A 22719-nucleotide genomic window follows, 5' to 3' on the forward strand; every position below is an offset into this window, starting at 1 on the left:
ATTTAAACCCATGAAGGTGTTAGTGGAGCTCAGACACACTGAGCAGCTGGGACCTGGCAGTTAGTCAAATACTGTCCTCAGGTACAATTTTGAGCTACTTACACTTTACTTGAATATTTCCTTTTTATGCCTCTTTGTACTTGACTACATTGACCTGACAGCTATAGTTACTAGTTACTTTGTAGGTTAAGATTTTACACACAAACATTTGATGGATAAATAAAAGAATGAAATAGTATTGATTAAGCTATTCAGCAGTACTGCAAATACATATAAGGTAGTTAAGATTAATCCCACCTCATGCAGCTACAACTTTAAAATATTGCTAACACATCAGTGCATCAAGCATTATATCAGGTAGCATTGCAAGTCCACTCTGCATTCTGAGTACTTTTACTTTGGATACTTTAATTAAATTTCATCTTGGTGAGATATTCTCACTAAATGTAATGCATGAATTAATGTAATAGATAGCAAAACACAATGGATAAACGTTTGAAATGTCTGGCTTCTGCCACCAATAATACAAATATAGAAATGAAAACAATACTGTAAAAATATTTAAGATTGTTAAGATCACATTAGGAACAGGGTAGCATTGTGTGCAAGAGTGCACACAACAGAAAAAATATTGGGAACCGAGACAAAGCATTGGAGTACTTCTAACAGATTCCTGTCACTCATGAAGAGGCCTGCTCTTGAGGCAGGTGTGAATTCAGTTTGATGAGCTATATACTGGTCCTTCTGGTGATGGAAACTCCTCCAGAAACAGTGAAACATGGATTGAGGCTGCAACACCACACACAGAGAGAAGCATTACACTGGAAAAGAGGTATCCAGCTCTCACATGCACACAAACATACAAAGATCCGGCTGAATGTGATGCCCATTGAGGGATGTTTAGGTTTCTGAGTAACCCAGATGCACTGTGGGACTGAGAGCGTGACGTGTGACACACAAAACCTTGACCTCCTCAATACAAAACCCCCATGAATAATCTCCTGCAGTGGAACTTTACACCTCGGTACGGGGCCTCTTCAGCGCTCATCCCCTTGCATGAATAGCATTGCGGCCTCCCTCGCTCTCTCTCTCTGACTCTGCCACCACAGGCGCCGTTGAAGAGCCTGACAGTTCAGCCCCGCTTTGATCTCAAGGCACAAGTTATCTGTTACCCAGCTAATTTTAGTTAGCCGCTCTTTGAAGCGCAGGTACCACGCAGCAGGGAGTTGTGGGTGGTTATCAATGTGGCCCCTGAACTTTCACACGGATGGACTCACCCTCACATCTATGAAGGTGTACTGGAATGTGGACAAGGTTCACCTCCTTGCTGCATCTGTATTCTAAACAGGTAAGTGCATGGAGCATTCCCAGGGGCAACAGCGTGGGCTGAAACTACAGTATGTAGGCTAAAATGCTTTTCCATCCAAAGGGGGCTTGCTAAATAAACAGAGCAATACACAGGAAATACAGGACGAGTGTCATTGAATCCTCATGGATAATTAGAGGCTCACAGTTTCATTTCGCTGTGATGCTAACAGATTGTCGCAGCAGATGGAGGAGAGGTGTGGCAGGTGAAAGCAGAAATCTTACCTTTCCTCGGAGGATGAGAAGTAAGAAGAGAGTGTCTGTCAGCGCCTCAGGATGGGGAGGTCAAAAGTCTGCAAAAATAAACAGCGAGCACTTCAGTTTCCTGGCTGACTGTCAGCAAAACCTTGCAGTTAAAATATCACTCTAATGTTTGTTTCTTTTTAGTACAAAATCTGTCAACCAGTAAGCATTCTCCCACATATATTCCCAACCTCCACTACAACCAGTCCCATGAATTATAATGTCCCAGAGAGACAAGTTTATTCAAACAAAAAAAACAAGAATATAAAAACTTGTATCCAATAGCCTGGAGTTGTTATTAAAATTTGAAGAGCATCCACAACACAACCTCAAGCAGAGTGTTTACGGTACACAGCAGTACACTAAAGGTGTCTCCCTGTGATTTTACAGAACGGTCGGCCAGCTTGTGTGAGCCTCGTTGAAGACAATAAAGCCCAGAGTGTGACCTTGCATGTTGCAGCAGAAAGCCAAGCCACAATACGAGCATGGGGCAACATGTTGAGGTGAATGGGTGAGCCCTTATAAGCGAACGTGTCTGTTCGTTTCTCACCTATGTAGCAGCGCACATATGCAATTCTCTTTCTGCTCTCTTTGTCGAGAACACCACTGAGATCAAACACACGCAGGCATGCAAAAAACACATGGGTGCAAAGAGTTACACAGCCGAGGCAAGGTATACAGAATATCAAAGCGCTGCACTTGCTCTCAGCGTGAATGATGGTGCTCCAGGAGCACCTTCAGATGAGAGGAGCAGGAGGTGTCTGCAGGCTGATTTAGCGCCTCAATCTTGTACAAGAGGGGTCACTTTTCTCCCTGTGAGATGACTTACGAGGGCACAGCCGCCGCTTTCATTTCCATTTTATTGTGAGGAATGGTGGCTAAAGTTTCCCTCTATCTGTTGTCGAAGTTGTTGCATAAGCGCACTGAAGGACAATGGCCGCTGCCAGTGCCAAAAAGGCTATTTCTGAATGGCAATGTCATGTTCCCTACAAGGACAATGATCGTAGTTTGATAGGTCTTCAATTTCCAGCACAATCTATTGAAGGTTTATTTTTGTGAGATTTGATAAGAGCTGAAATGCTCATACCTACTCCGGAAGACGTATGAGCTGGGGGACATTGCAAAGTCAATGTCCATTCAAGCACAATGACTGAGCATGTCTTCTGAGCATGACTGATAGGGAGCAATGAGTGCACACACTGTGTCCTACCAGTCAGTTGTAAGCCTTACCATGCTAGTCAGAATTGTCTTACTCTAAGATTATTCGCCACCTTTTTCAGAACCCCTTTTCATTAAAAGCACATTCACCATACAAAGCACTTAAAAGGCGAGGAAGAGACAGAATGAATCAGCTTCAGGGTTTTCAATTTCTATCAAAAGACACATTAAAACAGTTAAGGTCAGGTGCAGAGTGAAAAGCGCTATGTGGCTGGCACAACAGGAGAGAGGAACAGAGAGGAGGTAAGTAGCGGCGAGGAACAAGCACAATGTTTGTGTGCGAGTGTGACGACTGATGGCTAATAAGGAAACAGAGACAGTGACAACGAGAGGAATAGAGGCAAATATGGAGCGATCAATAGAGCGAAAATGTGCCAACCGCTGAACGGAGTGGAAGCACAACAAACCAAAGAGTGACACATCAGGCAAAAACAAGACAGTTTGTTCCTCCCATTAGTAGGCAGAATTAATTAGAGCTCCACTGACGCACTGTGTAACAAGACAAATATAATTACATTACATCATTACAAGCTTGCCTCCTTCCTGTTCCCTGAGGGACTGCGGACAGCCAACTGGACAGCCAACTCTAAACAGTGGCCATGGAAAAAAAAGATGGCTGTCAGCATTCATTTAGCAGCACGCTGGAACAACGTTTCCACACTGAGTCACGCTCAGGAGATAGATGTTGGTTTCTGGTCATCAGGTGTCGTAGCAGACTTAGTAATGGTCCTATTGCTATAAACAGAGCTGTAATTTGGCTTGAACTGTGATCACTCACTCTCTATGAGCTATATTTACCATCTGTGGCCTTTTACCATGTTTGTGTCCGTGTACAGAATGTGGAGCATGTGTATACGAGTGCATGTGCTCAGATGTGTGCAGCAACGACGATGATAGCTAGATGCATACGTGACATTCTGTTGTACACTGTGGACACAGAGAGCCTTCTCACAGCTTTGTGGGCACTTGCATGTTAGCATTCAAACACAATTCCTCAAGATCCAACAAGAGCGGAAAGCTGACCTTGGTATTCCTGCACACACAGTCCTCTATTCCTGAAGCTGAGACAAATGGACAACCTAAAAAAATGGACTTTGTAACTCAGGGGAGCACTTAAGACTCTCAAAATACCCGTTTTTTATAGACTGAGAGTAGAATATGTGGCCTTGCAATGAGGACCGGGAAAACAAAGAACCTTGTTTTAATAAGAAAGCAAGGGGAGAGGTGCTGAAAGCTGCTGCTGTGCTGTGTGTGGCAACGGGATATCATTTGTCTCATGGGAGAGAGCAGAGCCCTGCAGCTGTGGCATATACCGAGCTCACACAGCTGTGAATGAGGTGGCGTCGGCCAGCGCTGGCACACATCGGCAAGTCAGCTGAGAACGGCTGGCTTTCCAGCAAGTGTTCACGGAATGCAGACGAGCCAGGAGATAAAACTTATTGCATACAGTGAAATGTTAGTATGAAAGGCATTTATCACAACAATGTACATTGTCATAAAAAACAGACACTTAACTAACAGTGACGCTGAAGGCTATGCAGCTGACTTCACTCATTCTTTAGGAAGGGATGTCAAACGTCCATTTACTGAAATGAGTGTGAAGCAGGCCATTTTCTAAGCTTTCCTGTGCCTCCACGAATCACGCCATCCCAGGTTTAACACCCTGTAAGGATAATGCTTGCAGAAAGCGTTCCATCCATTCCACACTCAATCTGCTTTTCTTGCACAAATGCATAAATTGAACCACTACTATTTTTAATCTCTGTTGTATGTGTAGGTTTGGGTAGGGGCGAAATTGAAACGACAGGACGTGGAGCGGAGCACATTCGTGTAAAATGAAGGTATCACTCCTTGGTTTTACGGAGCTGACAGGCCATCAATTGTTCCTTGACTAAGCCTAGAGGTTCAAATGCATGTCTCACTGGCCTGCATGTGCGTATCTGTGTCTGAAGGTAGGTGTAAGAATCTGTGCACTGCAGTGGCCATACTGCTGACTCTGCTGTGTTAACACAGTCCTAACGGTAATCCAAAAGACCATCATCTGTGTAAATGTATCTGCACACCTTTCCCCTCCTTTACCTTCTTCCTATCTCTGACCCTCCCTTCTCTGTAATCGCCTCCATAGGATGTTTGCACCCAATAGCTGTCCCTCCAACTCTCTCTGTTCGGATCAATCTTTTTCCTGTATCTTCTCCTTTGCCCATAACATGGTTTCTCAGGCCAAAGCCTCTCCACAGTAAGTGGTGTCCTGGCTCCTGCTCTCCAGCGACAAAGGGGAGAAAACTTCACGTTTCAAATCCTCGACAGCTGTGTCGGTGAGATCGGACTCTCAGCCCCTCGCCTCTTTACATCGTCGACATGCCTCGCTCTCACCCGGTTTCTCCTCTCCACACCATCGCTCACAGTAGGATGGGGCATGAAGGGCATGACGCCTCCACCAAGGAATGCTGGAGAGGAGCCAAAACAGATCCCCTTCCATGAAGTGTACAAGCAGCGTGGATGCTTGAGCAGACACGCACGCCAACGCAAAACACACACGCACACACACTTCTAATGTCACCACGGGGATGTGAAAATGAAAAATGAAAACAATAGCATCTCGAGCTGAAGCAGAGAGCTTGACTTTTGAAATGCCTCTCTTGACTGTACCTTCAGCTCAGTGTAGAAACCACACAACTTCGATCAGTCTGCATGAGTAATGTGCAGGTACGTATCAGAGTGAATTGCAGTGGAACTCGAGACAGTGGGTGGCTTGGCCAAGCTCTGATTGCAGGCTGATGTGTGTGGAAGGTAAGATGTGGGGCTGCGGGGGAGTTAACTGTCGGCCCTGGCAGAGAGCCAAACTGTGTGGCATTGCTGAGTGATGAGACACACGCCTGGAAGTTCCTGCATAAGCTGAATTATAAGAGGCAGGACGGAACTCAATGGACAGCTTTAACCACGCAATTACTTTCCACATGGCAAGTGAAAAAAGCTGTCGGCATAGCTACAGCACAGAGCACATCTTCAATTGGAAATAGAAGAGAGAGGAGATGGAGTTTGGTCAGTCAAGATGATTGCAATAATGGGCTTGTTTCCATTTAGCTTGCTCCTACATCTCCAAATATTCGTTTTCAGCATGAAGGAAGAAATCATCAGTTTTGACAGTTCGTTTTTTTTACCTTGACTCGTAATTAATCAGCTTTTCTTTAATAGCCAACGCAGATTCCAAAAACTGCCTCGACGCTTTCACTGTGATGCTGCCTTCATCACTGCACGCACGCGCACACAACACACCCAGAGTCGCTGTTGGAAAGGGTTCAGAGGTCGACTGTGGGCCAAGGTTCATTCATGAGGAAGAGTAATGACAGGTCTGCTCCATCTCATCAGCCTGACTGTCAACTCACACAACATCATTTATCTGCTAAAGCCTCAACGCCACAGGGGGGCAAATCACCACTACGGCTACGCTGCTTCACCACTCACACTTCAAAGCAATGACTGCAGAATAGGCCACAAATTGAGCTGATATGAAGTATGGGCCAACGCCAAATGTTCATAATATAGCTGGTCAGAGTAATATTAATATGGTTGGTGTGTATGTGTGTGTGCCTGCGTGTGTGTGTGGCATTTCAGAATTCAGAATTTATGTGGCTCCTTCAAACAGACGAGTACTGGAGATGTATGGGGCCGTGGGAGCCAGATTAAAATTAAAATGAGCCAATTAAAAACTTCCCGTGTAACAAGACTCGCACAAAAAAAAAGCACAAGGAACAAACAAGGACAGGGAATAAAACTTAATTGAACGAGTTGAGATTTTTATGGTTAACTGGCTTGACAAATTGGTTAAACGCATTTTACAGCTTGAACTGCAACAGATCTCCTCATGAGGCAGCAATAACCTTTTGTTTAGAAGAGAACACATGCCCTTCAAACAGTCTTATATTTCCAGCAGAATATGTAGCGCCCCTGGAACAGATGGCTATCTCTTTGGGAAACATGTGGCACAGCGTTAGAATGAGAGGGATATACTGTAAGAAGGCCCTCTGGCAGGCTTGTTGTGATTATCGATGATTAGCCGCTCATTGGGCAAAGAGAGGAAAACAAATCTCCAAACATTAAAAGCGGCCTGTACACCCTGCAGCAAGGCTCTGCTTTGTCATCAAGACAGAAAGAGCTGCTTAAGTGCTAAATGCTCACCATTCTCCTCATCTTTGAGACTTATGGTATGAAGGCAATGCAATTAAATTGCCCTGCAACGATCCTGCTGATTTGTGTTGAGAAAACGTCAGAGAATATTGTGGTTTTGTTACACTGTATGTTTCCACATTAAGGGTAGGAGGAAAAATAATTAGATACACCTCAACACCTGTATATCTCAGGGTCAGTAACTGAAAACTGTCTGGTAGGATTTATTATATTATATATATACATATACATATACACATATATATATATCCAGGCAGTTCTCATCTTTTTTCTTAATTCTCCAGTGTGTGAGATGTTTATGTGTGGGAGTAAAATAAACAGACGGACTCTCAGGAGGGATGCAGAATTCAAAAGAAATACAAAATAAATTCACAATGAAGCATGAAAAAACATACAGAGCTATGACAAGTCATGTCCAAATTCCTAAATCGCATTCTCTGGAGTCATTTGTATGGAACATATATGCTGTACATGATGCACATGCCAGATATGTATGCCATACACTCATTCCACATGCATCAGGAGTCGATTAACAACCCAGTACAAGTGAATGAATCCAACAACTACATTATAATTGCAGACCTGTGTGCCTATGGGGAGCTGGGGTGGGGGCTGGGAGTGGTTCAAGCTTGCAAACTGCTGATGACAAACTGTAACCATTCGTGTACGCAAGCTCACTGCTGCATGTTGTACCAAACCCTCTGTCTTTATCGCCATCTATGCCATATCAGCTTCAAATCCCAATTTAGCCTACATAATGTTTGCTGCCATGGCTGATACTTAGAATTTTTTTTTTTACATATTTAATGCAAACTGTGAAGCATCAAAAATCCAAACCTATAACAGACCCAGCATCCATCCAGCCTGTGCTCTTATCCAGCAACATCACTTCTTGTCCACGTTCCCCTGCAGCGAAGGCACCTTGTCTGTGCAAAAATCTGTGCACATTTGAACTGAAATTGTGAATCGGCTGCATTTTTTTGGCTCTTTTAGTAGTCTATCAACTACTCAAAATGCTCCACAATAAATGTCAACATTCACACATTAATGGCAGACACTGCCGTGTAAGGCTGTGCTGCTCAGAACAAGAGATGCAGCCCGACAATGATTCTACGCTTCCCCGTTCACACACACACACACACACACACACACACACACACACACACACACACACACACACACACACACACACACACACACACACACACACACACACACACACACACAGGAGCAATTTGGGGTTCAATATCTTGCCCGAGGACACTTCGCGTAGACTGGAGGGGGGCAGGGATCAAACCATTGACCTTCTGTTTAGTGGATGACCCACTCAACCTCCTGAGCCTCAGCCGCTCTTCTCGAGGTGTTCGCTCGTGCTTAAGTCTGTTTGTACCAATGAAGTCCAGGTGTAAGTCAAAACACTTGAGCAATTTATAGAAAATCATGGCAAGAAGATTCTTTGGAATGGCGGTCCTATTGATCCTCACACCCAACAGCCTCTAGAGATTGAGGGCTGCAGAACTCCTGAACGCTGGACAAATCCCAAAGTACTCCACCTTCCCCTGAGGCCCCGCTTCAACAACTAATCTCCCCCATACAACTATCCCCTGTAGCCCCGGCCAACCCTGACTCTAAAGCGCAAGAGAAGGTTTAGAGTCTCAGGGGAGTCATGAGAGCAGATTATCACCTCAGTCAGAAGATAAACAGCAGTCACCATGTACACTCATCACCAGAGGTTTGGATTGGATCCAGGTCTGATGTCCCTGATGTATGTGTGTGTGTGTGTGTGTGTGTGTGTGTGTGTGTGTGTGTGTGTGTGTGTGTGTGTGTGTGTGTGTGTGTGTGTGTGTGTGTGTGTGTGTGTGTGCGCGTCTATGTGCCTAGGTCGACTGTGTGGGTAAGCTTCGCCTGTGTTCGCTACAGAAACCGTGCCAAGTTGGCCCAGCAGTCTGATCCTCTGTCCTCGTCCTGGAGGAATTTCCTCTCCTGATCCAGCATGCAATCACAGGCATCTGCAGCGTCCACTTTGCCAGAATTCTTCTGTCTCCCCCAAACGCACACAGACATGCAACAGCATCTGTTAGGGTGCACTCATGCCAGGGAAAGGTGCAGCTGTGCACCCATCAAGCCACACACGCACATTTTTGGAAACACACTCACCAGAGATCACTGCACGCTGGGGGTTGGGAAGTGAGCTAACGCTCCAGTGCTACTGGGGTGAACTGTCATCACCCATGACCTAACAAAATCCATCTCATTACTGACAAAGGCATATCATCACCAGTCGGCAAAGTTCACAGTCTTCTGCTCAGCCCTGCTCAGGACTTCAAAGGCTGCCTGAGATTCCCAAAAAAATCAGAGACATCTGAGGTATGATTCATTCAATTTGCCTCAGACATGACATGTTATACTTTTGAATGAGAGAATTCACTTACTGATTTTTTTTTTTTCCTTATTGAATGCATAATCTGTTTTAACGTGAAACCAAACGATAAAAAATGCATTGTGTTCCTCCTCTGCCGAACATGCGGAGCCTCAACCCTCGTGGCCTGTCACAGAGTCAGTGGAAAATGGATGAAGAGATTCTGGATGAACGACGGGAAACGCATCAGTCTGACGGGAGATGTGGCTCATATCCTTCATGCTAATTTCTAGAGAGTCCGTCTGCTCTAAGTAATGCCATACTGGATTTATAGCTGATAAAACCTCTATTATTTCATTTCTCTCCCCAAGTTTTAAATGAAGGCAATGGACAAGCTGGTGGTACAGTTTTAGAGAATTAAAGCGGGGGCCAAATGAACAGGGAGGAGGGGAGTATGATAATTGCAGACAGGGAACAGTGAGCAGCAGATGAAATATGTGCTTAGAAAACATAATTAGCAAAAATGGTTGTCATACACTCCTATTCCTCAGCAGTGCAGAGAAGAAAAACCATGCTACAGACTGTCAAACACAGACAGAGCAGACGAAGGCAATCCGGCAATTTCTCCTCTTAATGCTTTACATCTTGAGAGGGGATTATGTGCACAGAGTAGCTATAAAAAAGACCTTTCGCACAGTTTTGCAGTAGCAGAGAGGAGAAGCCAGCTCACATTGATCATTATTTCACCCACATTGCTTTCGTCCACAGAGAGATGTAATCCTTGTGGTCCAAATAAACTCCTGCTTTTATTTAACTACTTCCAGCACTAATAGTCTATTTCCACCTGACTTTACGTACCTCTATTTAATGCTGCTTCTGACATAACCATCACAGAACTATACATAAATTGAAAAGCACACTTGGGTGCCATTAATTGTGTCAGCATAACTTACTTTTTTACAGTGAACCTGCTAAAATAATGATAACTTTTACATTACCTGGTTCCTCATATCCACATGTGCACTCACTGCAGGTTGATACCATATGTAAAAGTATTAAGCTTTTACAGGGCAAGCCATGCACAGAGGCATCCTTCTGTGCGCCGAACTTATCCAAAACCTCTCTAGAATGCTTTTCTCAAACCATTAAACACAAAAACCAACCTTCATACCTCATTCACAAACTCTTCTTGCAAAAACAAGCAATCGCCTCAAAACCATTTCATCAGCGCTTAAAATCAAACAATGCTTTCAGATCATACACACAGCCAGTCAGTATATAAAAAGAGACTGAGCATTGATTGCACACTACATCAAAAATGGAATACGAAAGGGGGTTATTGTGTCTAAAGTATCAGTGTTAAGTGTGGAAACAATTGAGAAAAACTGTAATATAAAGGAACTAATGGAGAACTTGAAGGAACTGAATAGTTCAAGTGCTACAAGAATGAGGAGTTGAGAAAAAGGGGACTGAAGTTAGAGTTTGAGCTATACTTAGAATTTGTGAAATACAGAGTACACATTGTACCAAAGCCTATGAGGTGTTTTAATCGTTTCATTTGGGCACATGGCTAAAGTATACAATGGAAAGAGAAGTGTGAAAAGGGAATGAGACCAAAGCGTTGAAACTGTGGAGGTAATCACAGCCTTAAGAGGGCTGGACAGAAAAAAATGATGAAGGGGAGAGAATGTAACAGTGAAAAATTTGCAGAAAAAGAGAAGATCAGAGAAAGGTATGGATGCGAAGAAGAAATCTATAGCTATCTAGTTTCATAGGAGCTACTGGTCTAAATGCACTACTTTAAAAAATGACAGTGAGGAAGGCTATTGCCAGACAGAGGCAGTAGTACAACAGTATAGATGCCAACTGCTGTGAAGGAAAGAGGGCTACTGTTACACAGCAGCTTTTTTTGAGAACTTGCAATGCTGGAAAATTGAGTTTTGCAGGGCTAAAATAGCCACAGAAGCATTTTGTGGATATGTCTGGCTTTGAAATGAGGGCCGGAGAGCACATTTAACCTGTATTTTAATGTGACTTTAATCACAATCTGAATCACATTGTGAAGAACATGTGTTGTTCTTCAATGAAATAAAAAATCCATTCAAGCCAGCATTGCTGCTGATGTAAACACAGATGACCTCCACAAACACTGTAAAAAAGATGTGACCATAGGAAAATTCACCTGTATTACATTAACCGACCTCTGCAAGACTGTCACTGAATGGAACTCCTCCTCCTCATGTGTTGGCCTTGTCATCTCCACCTGAAGATCATAAATAAATCTCTACAAACATTCATCTTCCCAGATGCCTTCAAAACAGTTTTTATCCTTAGTAAAGAAACCTGGAGAGTAATGCACTCATTAACAAATGGCTGCTATCCAACCTTCCACTCATCAGTAAGATACTGGAAAAGATAGTTTCAGTGCAAATCAACTCCTTTCGTAAAGAAAATAACATCCTGGAGGAATGTCAACTGACATACCACAGCACTGTAACTGCTGACTAAAATCAAACTCAACAGCTTTAAACTGTTTTAAAACATACGTTAAAGGGAGAAAGTTTGACGTCTACATGCTGCCCATTCGTTTCCATAGTTATGCTCAACCAAATCATGCTGCAGCTATCCACTCCATTACTAACTGTCTTTTGACAATAAAGTTGAATGAGCACAAAACTGAAATCCTGCTGTTTGGTCCTAGAACAAAAAGAAATTGTGTTTAATAATCTGGGGAAATTAACTCCCTGGATTGAATCTGAGGTTACATGTTTCAGTGTTATCCAAGACTCAGATCTAAGCTTCAAGTCCCACATCAACAAGGTTTTCCACCTTAGAAACATAGCTTAAGTATGACTATTTTTAAACCAAAAAGATGCTGAAAAACTTTATTTCAAGCTGAATCGATTACTATAACTCATTATTTACTGGCCTCCAGAAAAAACACTGAGAGAGACTTGAGCTCATTCAAAACTCTGCAGCTTGGCTATTAACCAGAACCAAAAGGAGACAGCACATTAGTCCAGTTTTAGCTGCTCTTCACTGGCTTCCTGTAACATTCAGAATGGATTTTAAGGTTCTCTTCCATGAACACAAAGCCCTTAATGGACTAGGACCAAGCTTCATTGCTAAATCCCTTCTTCAATATTTGGCTAGGGTATATTTGCTGGTTTATTGGAGGTTTCAAGCAACAGCTGAAAGAAATTTGGGGACGCAGCCTTTGACCACTGGGCCCCAAAACTCTGGAACACACTACCTACAGATACTGGGAGGCCAGCGTACTAAATAGTTTCAAAAGAAAGCTAAAAACATATCTTTTCTCTTTAGCCTTTAACTAGCTGTGACATCCTGATGCAAGCCTGAAACTTTTGGCTTTGCCTCATCCTTATGCACTGCTGCACGTCTTTTAAAATGTTTTTTTAGGCATTCTGTGTACTCAAATTTGACTTTTTGTTTTATTACTACTATTCAGTGTGTTGTATTATTGCATTCTCTTTATTTTATTTTCATCCTTATTTGATCTTATTTTGACCATTTTTATCAGGTGGGTTTTATCCACCTGATCTTACATTCATTTTCTATTCCTGTTTCTATGTTCATTCTGTGTCTTTTTATGTGAAGCACTTAATTCATGTGATCACTTTGTTATAAAGCATTTTGAGCTGTATGAAAGGTGCATTACAAATAATGATTGTTATTATTAACAGGGAAACATTGTTGATATACGAAAATCTCTTCTGGTTATCTCCTTATGAGTGAACAGTAATACTGAACATTTTAAGGGCATATATTTGAGTGTAAAGTGTTTATCTTGTGGCTATGATAGTAAATTCTTTTTGGTGGTAAAAGAAATTTTTGTTAAATGCCTTTCAAATGGTCTTTGATGTACATTTGGCACACTTGCACTTATAAATCAATCTGACATATTTGTAGCTTTGAAGTTGCTAATAATTTTGAGACCTGCGTTTGTATGATATGGTCTTCTGTTTTCGTTAATGATCAACATGTTTCACATAAACTGTTGACGTCAAACAGCAGGGCACACTGCAGAAAAGGTTTAACAACCCTCACAACCTTCCCACTGACAGCAGGTGTTGACAGGCAGAAGAGATACACAGCGTGTGAGTCTTTTTCTCTCATGGATATCCTTTCTGTGTGTGCATTTGTTTGCGTGGGCATGTGCAGGTGTGCAGCTGCAGAGGAATGCCAATGTGTGACAATGTGAGATCGTGCCAGGCCCCCCCTGTTTGCAAATGTTTGAGTGTATTTGAGCGTTTTGGCTATGTTCTCAAGCCCCCTGCAGGTGTTCAGACCTCCACAAATCCCCACTGCTCCTTACCAGCTGAAGCAGGGGGCACGAGGCTCACCCTCGCCTCCCCCTTCCCTCTCCCCTTTCATTTTTCAGGCCATGCTAGGCAGGAAAGGGAACGCTGCCAACCCCAGGTGTCAGGCATCCGCTCGGCACTGTGTCAGCAGACATAGGAGAATGTGAGAGGAAAGATGAAGTGCATGCAGACAAGAGTGAAGGATTTGTGGGGGGGGGGTTAAGAGAGAGAGCAAAGTGTGAAAATTGAGGTAAAAACAGCACAAACCAGGAGGAAGTAAGGTGAGAAATGGACTCAAAGAGAGAGGTTTTAGATAGAGAGGAAATTGCGGGTGAGTCACAGGGAAGCACAGACAAAAACAGAAGAATGTACTGGCAGTGTACAAAGAGGAAAAGTTTATGTGACCTTTGACACGTAATGGGTTGCACTATGCACCAAAGCCATCGCCTGGAGGTTTTAACTGGTCTGCTTAGACTTCTTAAGATTCCTCGAACAACGCACAAAGACACAGCCACATCCGCTGAACCCTCCACAGGGACCACCACGGGTCTGCAAGGCTTTCCCTACAAATGGACGACTGGACTTCATATAAATTCACAGAGCACACGCAGGCTATACTTAACAAGAGAGTCTGGAGTCAGACAGCATAGCAAAGACACTCGGGAACAGCTCTTTTTGTCGGTGTTATTTGTAGCTGCTGTTTGTTTGTATAAAGGGACAGCTTCGGCATGATGAATTACAGACGCACATGCAACATCAGCTTTCTGCCATTTGTTTGTTGTCTTCCTCAAGTCTCTCAAAAGATTCTGCCATTATTTAGCTTTGCAGTTGATAAGGGTTGAAATGAGATATAGCTCAAGGAAGCGCGTCCTGGCAGGGACATTAATACTGCAGCCACTGTTGGATGGATACATTGGCAGTCTAATGGTATACTTCAAAACTGGAAATTGAAAAAAAAATTACTACATATTGCATTACATCATATCACATATACACACGCGCGCACACACACAGTGATTCATTGGACAAGATGGAGGGGAAGGAGATACAGAAGAATAAGGGGAAACTCACTGCAGTCAGCTTGGTAGATAACAGCAAATTGGAGAGTCCCTCATGGACAAGGTCAGGTGATTGAGCAACATTGTTTGATGATGACTGCCGAGCGGGCTGCCAGAGAGCGAGAAGGAGATTCATCCACTTCTGCAGCTGCCCTGTGACTGAGGGAAATCCAGCTCTCAGGCACATCCACACATCATCTACACTCTGTCTCTCTTTTGCTCTGCCCTCATCTTTTCACTATCCCTCCACGAAAGAAATAACAGGCTAAGACAATTGCACAGAGACGACACATTTCAAGCCCTCTTTCTTAAAACCCCCTATCTCCGCGGTTCTTATTTATCAGCGCACTGACAGACACGCTGAGGAACAGAGATCTCTGGATCCTCTCCGTCTTATGGCTAAATCATGCTGCGGATGGGACAGGTCTCCTGCGGCTTTGATCACCCCTCGTGGACTGACAGAGTGAATGATGAGCCCAAGTCAGTCCTGCTGCCTGTTCGTCTCCCTCGAAGAGGACAGGAGAGACCGAGAGAAAGCAGGCCGAAAAACAGATAAGGGCTTTCAGCAATGCGATGATAAATCCAGAGCGAGACTGTAAGCACTTTGAGTTTTAACACGTGGGAGTCTGGAGGTGCCTGCAGCAGAGGATTTTTAATGACACGCTTCATGGCTCCGATTTTAATGTGCCCCACTAATAATGATATTGCTATGTTCGCCTTTTCCAAGCAATTCCATGTAATGAGAGAGAGATGGAGAGACAGAGGAGGAGAGAAGGCAGTGGTATGGCACACTCCGTGTGTGTCATTCCACTCTGTCGTTCAGCAAGGGCTAGTGACGAATTGGGCGCCTTGCTGTCTCTCTGGCACCTGGCCACTGTTTGTCCTTTAGGTGTCTTGGTGACCAAAATGTCTCTCTGAGCTCCACAGGGGCTCTTGAGCGGGGTCTGGACACACTGGTGCTGTGCATTACTGTACCGTATGTCTGTGACTGGGGTGACTATTCTTTCTCCAGATGTGCATGTTGGTGTACATGTGTCAAGTCAATCTTATGTATTTAGCCCGATATCACAAAAGACAAGCACGTAGCACCCTCTATCCTTGGTCACGGTGTGTGTGTGTGTGTGTGTGTGTGTGTGTGTGTGTGTGTGTGTGTGTGTGTGTGTTGGGGGGGGGGGGGTAAATTCTCAAGCCAGGCATCACCTTCATCACCCTGTCTTGCATCCTGCAAATTCTCTCGGGTAACAGTAAAAGAAAGCCTTGGGAAAAATACCTGTTGGAGCTATTAAGAAGGAAAAATAAATGAATACATGGATGATTTATGGAAATGCAGATTATGGAAATCTTCTCAGATGGTAGATCACTTTTCTGAAAGGTACACACAGTACAGAACATGTGTGTTTTGAGGGAGGACCTATCTGTATTTGTTGTGGGTGTTGCTAACCGAGTTATGGCATGCTGTGCATGACAGAGATGAAAGAAGTGGCGGGTGGATGATGACAGAAGGTGCACACTGAATAAAGGCTGACTCAAACTGTCAGGATCGGTCCTATCCCTCATCACTCACAGCCCACTTTCTCAACGCTGCTCCCGCAAAATGCCAGGTCTCTTCTTCCACACCTGAGCGCTTAGCATTAATGCATATTAATTCACTGACTAGCACAGGCAGAGATTGAGGCCCAAAGTGTTAAAAATAAGAGGGAGGGTTGCATGGAAAGCCACATCCCTGTGTAAAACCAGCTTACCCTTTAAAATTGCAACAAATTTAAAATGCCGGCTCGGCCGTACTTACAGAATTTTTGTGCTGCTGATCAATCGTTCCTGTAATGGAACCAAGTGATCCGTTATAAAAGTGAACAGAGGTGACGCCAAAATGTCAAAATTGTTTCTGAAAGACTGATGCACTCTATCAATATTAAACAAGAAGTTTGAGGCTCTAAACTTTCATTGTAGCACATTCGTTTGCTTCTCCATTAACCTTTAATTTCTCGGCTTGTAAACGAAGAATGGTTTGTTTTGATCCATTTGTTTGTTGGCGAAATTCATGGTCCACCGTCCACTCATTTGTCTGGCTCTGCAAGCTTAACTTTCATTGAGGTAACGAACAGCATTGCATTACAATGTAAGAACAGTCCTCGAACTCACATCCTGACCACTAAGACCTGCAGTCTGAGCGACCATCACTGACCACCCAGGCACTGACCACTTGGGTTGTGTGGCAACGTGATGGACAGAGCTGAAGATGTCTAAAAAAAGAGCCTACAACACCTGTGACTCAAGTGCTGCACAGGACAGAATCCACAGTCTGGGTGAGACAGTCTAGACAATGACTTATTAAAGGAACCGGTCAGTTGTATGTACTGATGCAGGGACAAAAGCAGAAACACGGCAGCTGATGATGACCTATGCACTCACATCTTCCACAACAGGCTGGAAGATTGACCCTCAACCAGTTAGTTGGATCATACAGATCTGCAAGACAGCAACTGGGTCTGCCAGTGGTCAGCGTTAAAGACAAATAACATTGCGATGTTCTTGTATTGTCATCTAACATTCTGTACCGAGAGCTGATTTGTCCTAACAGACACAGCAGACAGATTGCGGCGTGTTTAAAAAGACATCTCACTGGTCTTACTGCAAGCTTAAAATCGAGGTTTAGATTTACTGCAGATAGAAAGTCCCTGCAGAAAACAGATGCATTAGACACAATAACATCAGATAGTACAGACCAATGTTGATAAACATAAGGGAAAAGGCTAAAAGCCCTGATTCAACTTATAATACGAAAGTACTGTGGGCTGCCAAGGCTGAGGTAAAAGAAAATCAATGACATGGAGACATAATGTGTTGCCAGTGATAATAGCTGTTTACACTATAGCTGTGTAATTTGCATGTCTGAGCTTAATAACATCTGCAAATGGTGAAAACATTAGCTTTAAACCTGTTGTTTGATGCTCCTCGTCCTCACTAGCATGACTCACAATGCAGAGTGTCATAGACTTTGGACACACTGACGAATGCCTCATGACTGACTTTACCTGCTATGCACCTGCCACTAAATGTCATTTACTTCAATGATAATAATAATTTAATATAATAATTTCTATAATCCATTTTTTTTTTGTCAGTGCATTGTTTGTCTGTGTCAAACACTGAGCTCTATTGCAGAAGTAATATTTATTTCCCGAGGGGAAAAACTTTTTTGGCTGTGTATTAAAAAAGCCAAACAATAGAAAAATATTTTGAAATTCCTTCTGCATTACTTTGATCTTTCCTTCTAAAGACAAACAAAACGAAAAAGGAGAATACAGCAGACAACTGGTGAGTGAACATATTGTACACGAGCAGTAATACAAGCCATCAGTTTGCTTTCCTATCAACCATTTGCCAAGAAGTGTTCATAGCGCACCTGGATACTTAAATCCACATGTAATGAAGCAAAAAATGCCGAGTGTTTGCATCATCTGTTCATCACAAAACAGGATTACAGGACATCAAACAGGCAAAACAACCATGGCTGTGTACTACAACAAAATGCAGATGCAATCTAGGCTTACTGTCTACTTTTTATCTTAATCATTACTTCTTGAAACAAACTCATAATCACTGAGTTCCAGCAGGAATTTGCCAATATTCAAATGAAAATCAGATTGCCAACAGCCAAGCTCAGCTATTGTTCAGGGCTGTCAGAAAGATCTGAAATTAAGATTCAGGCCAAGGAGCCAAATACTCACCCCTGCCAAAGAAGAAATCAAGCCTGTTGACAACGCATTCCCTCACACAACACACACAGTGTGTCATCGAAACCGCCAGCCATTCCAACGTCTGTATGCTTTGCGTGGTCAACCAAAGAAAAGTGGGGAACATTTGGTGAACGCTGAATTATTTTTTACAGCTAAAGTGCTATCTGCTTTGAATGGCTAAATTATTTGTGCAGTAGTTTTCAACAAACTGCACAGATGGTCTGCAAAGTCTTTGTTATTCAGGACTGCAGCCCTCGTCGGAGATGATACAGCTATACCATAAACCTGCAATTATACACAACAAGCGTTTCAGCCTGCCAGTGGTTAGTGCAAAAGAACACCGCCTGGATGATCGACCACAAGCAGTTTCAACTTATTAGAATATAAACTCAGAGGTAATTGGCTTAAAGGACTCGATAATTCCACGGTCAGATGTTCTATAGGTTGAGGAATCATTTTTTTCTGAAATATATAGCGAGAAATGATAAATGCTTGATTGCTCAGATGCCAGCTTTATGTGCTAAGAACTATCACAGAGGGAAATATTATCGCCTACTGTGCACTTGATCATCAGAAAAGCTATTAAAGTTTAATCGTGAAGATAAATTATCATAAAAACATACAAACTGGTGAGAAGCAAACCTCTCTGACCCACTTAAGATTTCCCTTTTTTTTCAGTTTACTGCATCAGTGAGGTCCACGCTTTGACAAAAGAGTTGCACAAAAGGTGCATTTAACTTCCCTAAAGGGAAGTGGATGGGATGGATAAAAAAAAAGAATACGACTATAGTCTGATGTGATGTTCATAAGCAGACCTTTATCTGTTCTAACACTTTTAAAAAGACAGATACTGACAGCAGGGTTCATTTTCACACTTGAACACGTGAGCTAACACATAAAGAGAACTCCTAAAAATAAAAACAACGGCTTCGTTTTCATTCCCTTTTCACATTGGCATCAAACCTATCAAAATGACTTCCTTTATCAATAACATTAGAGAGTGTGGAGCAATGACTAACTGTCACGCCACTGGAGGGTTGTGTGAAGAGGAAAGGGAATCGTTTCATAGTTCAGAACAACAGATTTGCATGGATTGGATACGAGCCCTTCAAAGTCATGACGCCCTCTTTGATCTTCACCTGATATTGCTCAAGGAGGTATTAATACCGAGGCAGGATAGGGGGAGGCTGCCGGGCTCAGATAGGGCTTAATGTAGAGGGAGAATTGTGTGATGTGTTTAAGGACAAAACCTCACCTCACATTGAGAGACGCCATATCCTGCTGCGTGTTTGGCTGCGGAAAATAAGCTTTATTGTAGCTTAACTGGCTGGCTGACTGACATCAGAGAAACATCTGCGCATCAATCATGATCATGCAGAATCTATTCTATCATAAAACATCAGTTTATGTCATGCGCTATTGCTTTTGAAACCCAATAGCTGCACAAGCCAACAGATGCTCCCCTAACAGAGACTGGAAAGAAAGTGTGGCTAACTTATCTCCCACCCTGCCCCCACCGGCATCATGTTGCAATGAGATACATCTCACCATTTGGCCATTAAGCCTCCTAAGGTATGGAAAGGAGGTGATTCATATTGTGATTGCAGCAGTGCCCTCCATGACTCTTCCAGAAGGGTAGGTATGACCAGAGAGGGGTAGCCAGAGAAGGCCTGAGAGCTGCGAACACCCCCCCAGCCCTGTGAAGCTGCCTGCCTGTAGCTGAGTCTAAATTTACTCCCCCCTCCCCAAGCATCCTGACACATCACGTTGGGATTCTATTACTCTCCCTCACCCAAGCATACGCATAGTCATGTGAAAGCCGGCCACAAGCCTCCCCGGCTGGCAGTGCCCTTCCTGCCCTGCATTCAACTTTCAGTCCAGTTAATGCCATTTGTCTCCACCCAGCTGCCCAATCACTCTCTCGCACTTTCTCTGTCTCTTTATCTCTGCTCTTCCTCACTCATTCTCGCCCCTTGTATGGCCTGAGTCCCTCCCCTCTCACCCTCATTCCCCTCCCATTACGGCTCCCCTCATCCCGAGAGCAGGGGTCAACGGTGGACGAGCTTAGGACGGAGACTGCTGGTGGGTAATCAAGAAGGGAGAATGAACCCTGGCCAAATGGGGATCAATAAGGAGACAGGGCTGAAGGATGGCTCCTGTTATGGGTAGAGAGGTGGTGGAAGATGGGGGTGAAGAAATGCCACTGCTGCCACATCATGTCAGATCACATGTTTGATACCCACACGTCTCCTCCATCGGTGGAGCGCTGTCAGCACCGAGACACGAGGCTAGAATATACACTATGGTGATGGTCCACAGGCATGAGGATAAGGTGCCCTGCCTTCCTGAAAATCGCTCTCCTTACTACCTAAGTGGCAGGCTGACGTTGCAGGGCCGATCCAGCATGCAGCTCATCAGTTCTTACTTGGCCATGTATGAGAGCGTTAGTGGTTGAGCCTGAAATAGACTGACATGCGTCAATGAGGGCAATGGAGTCATTAGCTATTCCTTTTGAACAGCCAGCTCACTCTGACTGAGCAGTACACAGGGGTAAGCACAGATATCTGAAGCCAGCTTATGTAAATTGCATAAATAGGTTCAACCCATCCCAGGTTGAAATGAACGGATAAAGAAACACAGAAAGAGGAGAAAGAAAAGGAGATTTTGTTTGGAGGAGAAAAAGCAGCCTAAGCTTTGCACCATGCAGCTGCAGACATGACCATAAAGCATGCTGCAAACTCCCCTCCTACCCATCCAAGCAGCCTGTGACATCTTCACTCCGGCGTGTGCACACACTTCAGGGTCACACTGACCTCTAGTGGTGTCAGCGGGAACACAGGGTTCACCACAGCAGGCCATGACTGAGACATAATTTGTTATTGAAGCAATTTCTATCAGAAAATTGATATTGAATCAGTGACACCAGTCTAGTTCCTCTTAGGTGATCCGGATAAATGGACGCTGAGAACATCTTATTTCAACTTCATGTGAACTGCAGTCTCCTGCTCTCCAATTATACACTAGTGAACGATCCCTCTCTCCTCCTCCCTCGCTCTCTCCCTCCCTCCCTCACTCCCTCCCTGTCTCTCTCCTCTGTCTCTCTCTCCCCCACCTCTCGGTCTCTCCTCAGACGCAGGAGAGACACAGATAACACCTTCGGAAATTTTCGATTTGAACACTATTGATTTTGCAGATCACACCCACCACAAAACCCTGACAGAACTCATGACCACTCTTTTCAGTTGCGGGGAATCAAAGTGTTGCCTCTGTTTGGTGTTGGTGCTGTGTGCATCACTAGATATTTTTTAAGGACAACTTGAGAGCTTCAGGGGTTCAATAACATTGTAAATTGAATTTCCTCAGAGACATAGTTTGTGAGATAAGAGTGGGTTTTTTTTAATGTAAGAGTCTGCAAGGTGTTTTACCTTTTCAATTATGATTGTATCCTACAGCTCTGTTACTGCTTATCTAAGCAGAAGAAGGGCTGGATGTTTCAGAACAGTAACCATGTGAAAAAGGTCCATTGAAAAGCAGAAGCATAGGCCATTAGTTAGGCTGGGAGAAATCCATTCATGCTATATTGCTCAAAATTCACTAGATGGCGCACACTGCAAGGAAACATGTTCATCATGGCTGTTGTTCCTCTGCGAATATGGCTAAATATTAAAGTAATCAGTTATAATCTTGTTCATGTGTTGACACTCATTGAATATAGAGTTGCACAACACAATACCCACAATGCAGAGGGTGCAGTATATGCAGCATTTCTCCCGACTACAGATATGCGATGATTAGAAAGGGCCATCTAACATGTTTAGATCAATCATCGTAAACTATCCTTTGACGTGAGCACAATATGTGATACGGTTGTCATGGCACTCATGGGACTCAGCAGCCCTGTTACTATCAAAGCTAAGAGAAAATGTGGGTGTAATTATGATCTGAGGCAAAGTTATAATGATTTGTCAGATGATTCAGAGCAGTAATGTCCTCCATAAAGGCTGCATGACTATGCATTTCCCTGATTAAAGAGACTTCTTCAGCATCCATATGTAATTTGAGTGGGACTTTTATTTATATGGCAGTTTCCTGATTTGTCAGAGTGGAGCCTCACAGCAACATGAAACAGAGGCCTTTGATTATGAGCTCTCTGCTGTGCCCTCTTCGCAGTGTCAGCTTCAGTTAAAATGATGTCACCGGCATATGTTCATCAAATGATTAGGATC

At 43.6% G+C, this 22719-nt stretch overlaps 2 protein-coding genes across 2 annotated transcripts in view; one reads left to right on the forward strand and one right to left on the reverse strand.

The window, feature by feature from the left end:
* tspan9a (tetraspanin 9a) overlaps positions 1–1662 on the reverse strand; it is a 109687-nt gene extending 108025 nt beyond the window's left edge. The window contains exon 1 of the mRNA XM_070971679.1: positions 1591–1662. The gene's annotated coding sequence lies outside the window, so the exon portion shown is untranslated. The remainder of the gene's footprint in view (positions 1–1590) is intronic.
* The window catches only part of ttc38 (tetratricopeptide repeat domain 38), a 236245-nt gene that overhangs the window by 138478 nt on the left and 75048 nt on the right, over positions 1–22719 (forward strand). The window lies entirely within an intron of this gene.

Source organism: Chaetodon trifascialis, chromosome 10, assembly GCF_039877785.1.
Source record: "Chaetodon trifascialis isolate fChaTrf1 chromosome 10, fChaTrf1.hap1, whole genome shotgun sequence".
Classification (NCBI taxonomy): Eukaryota; Metazoa; Chordata; class Actinopteri; order Chaetodontiformes; family Chaetodontidae; genus Chaetodon; species Chaetodon trifascialis.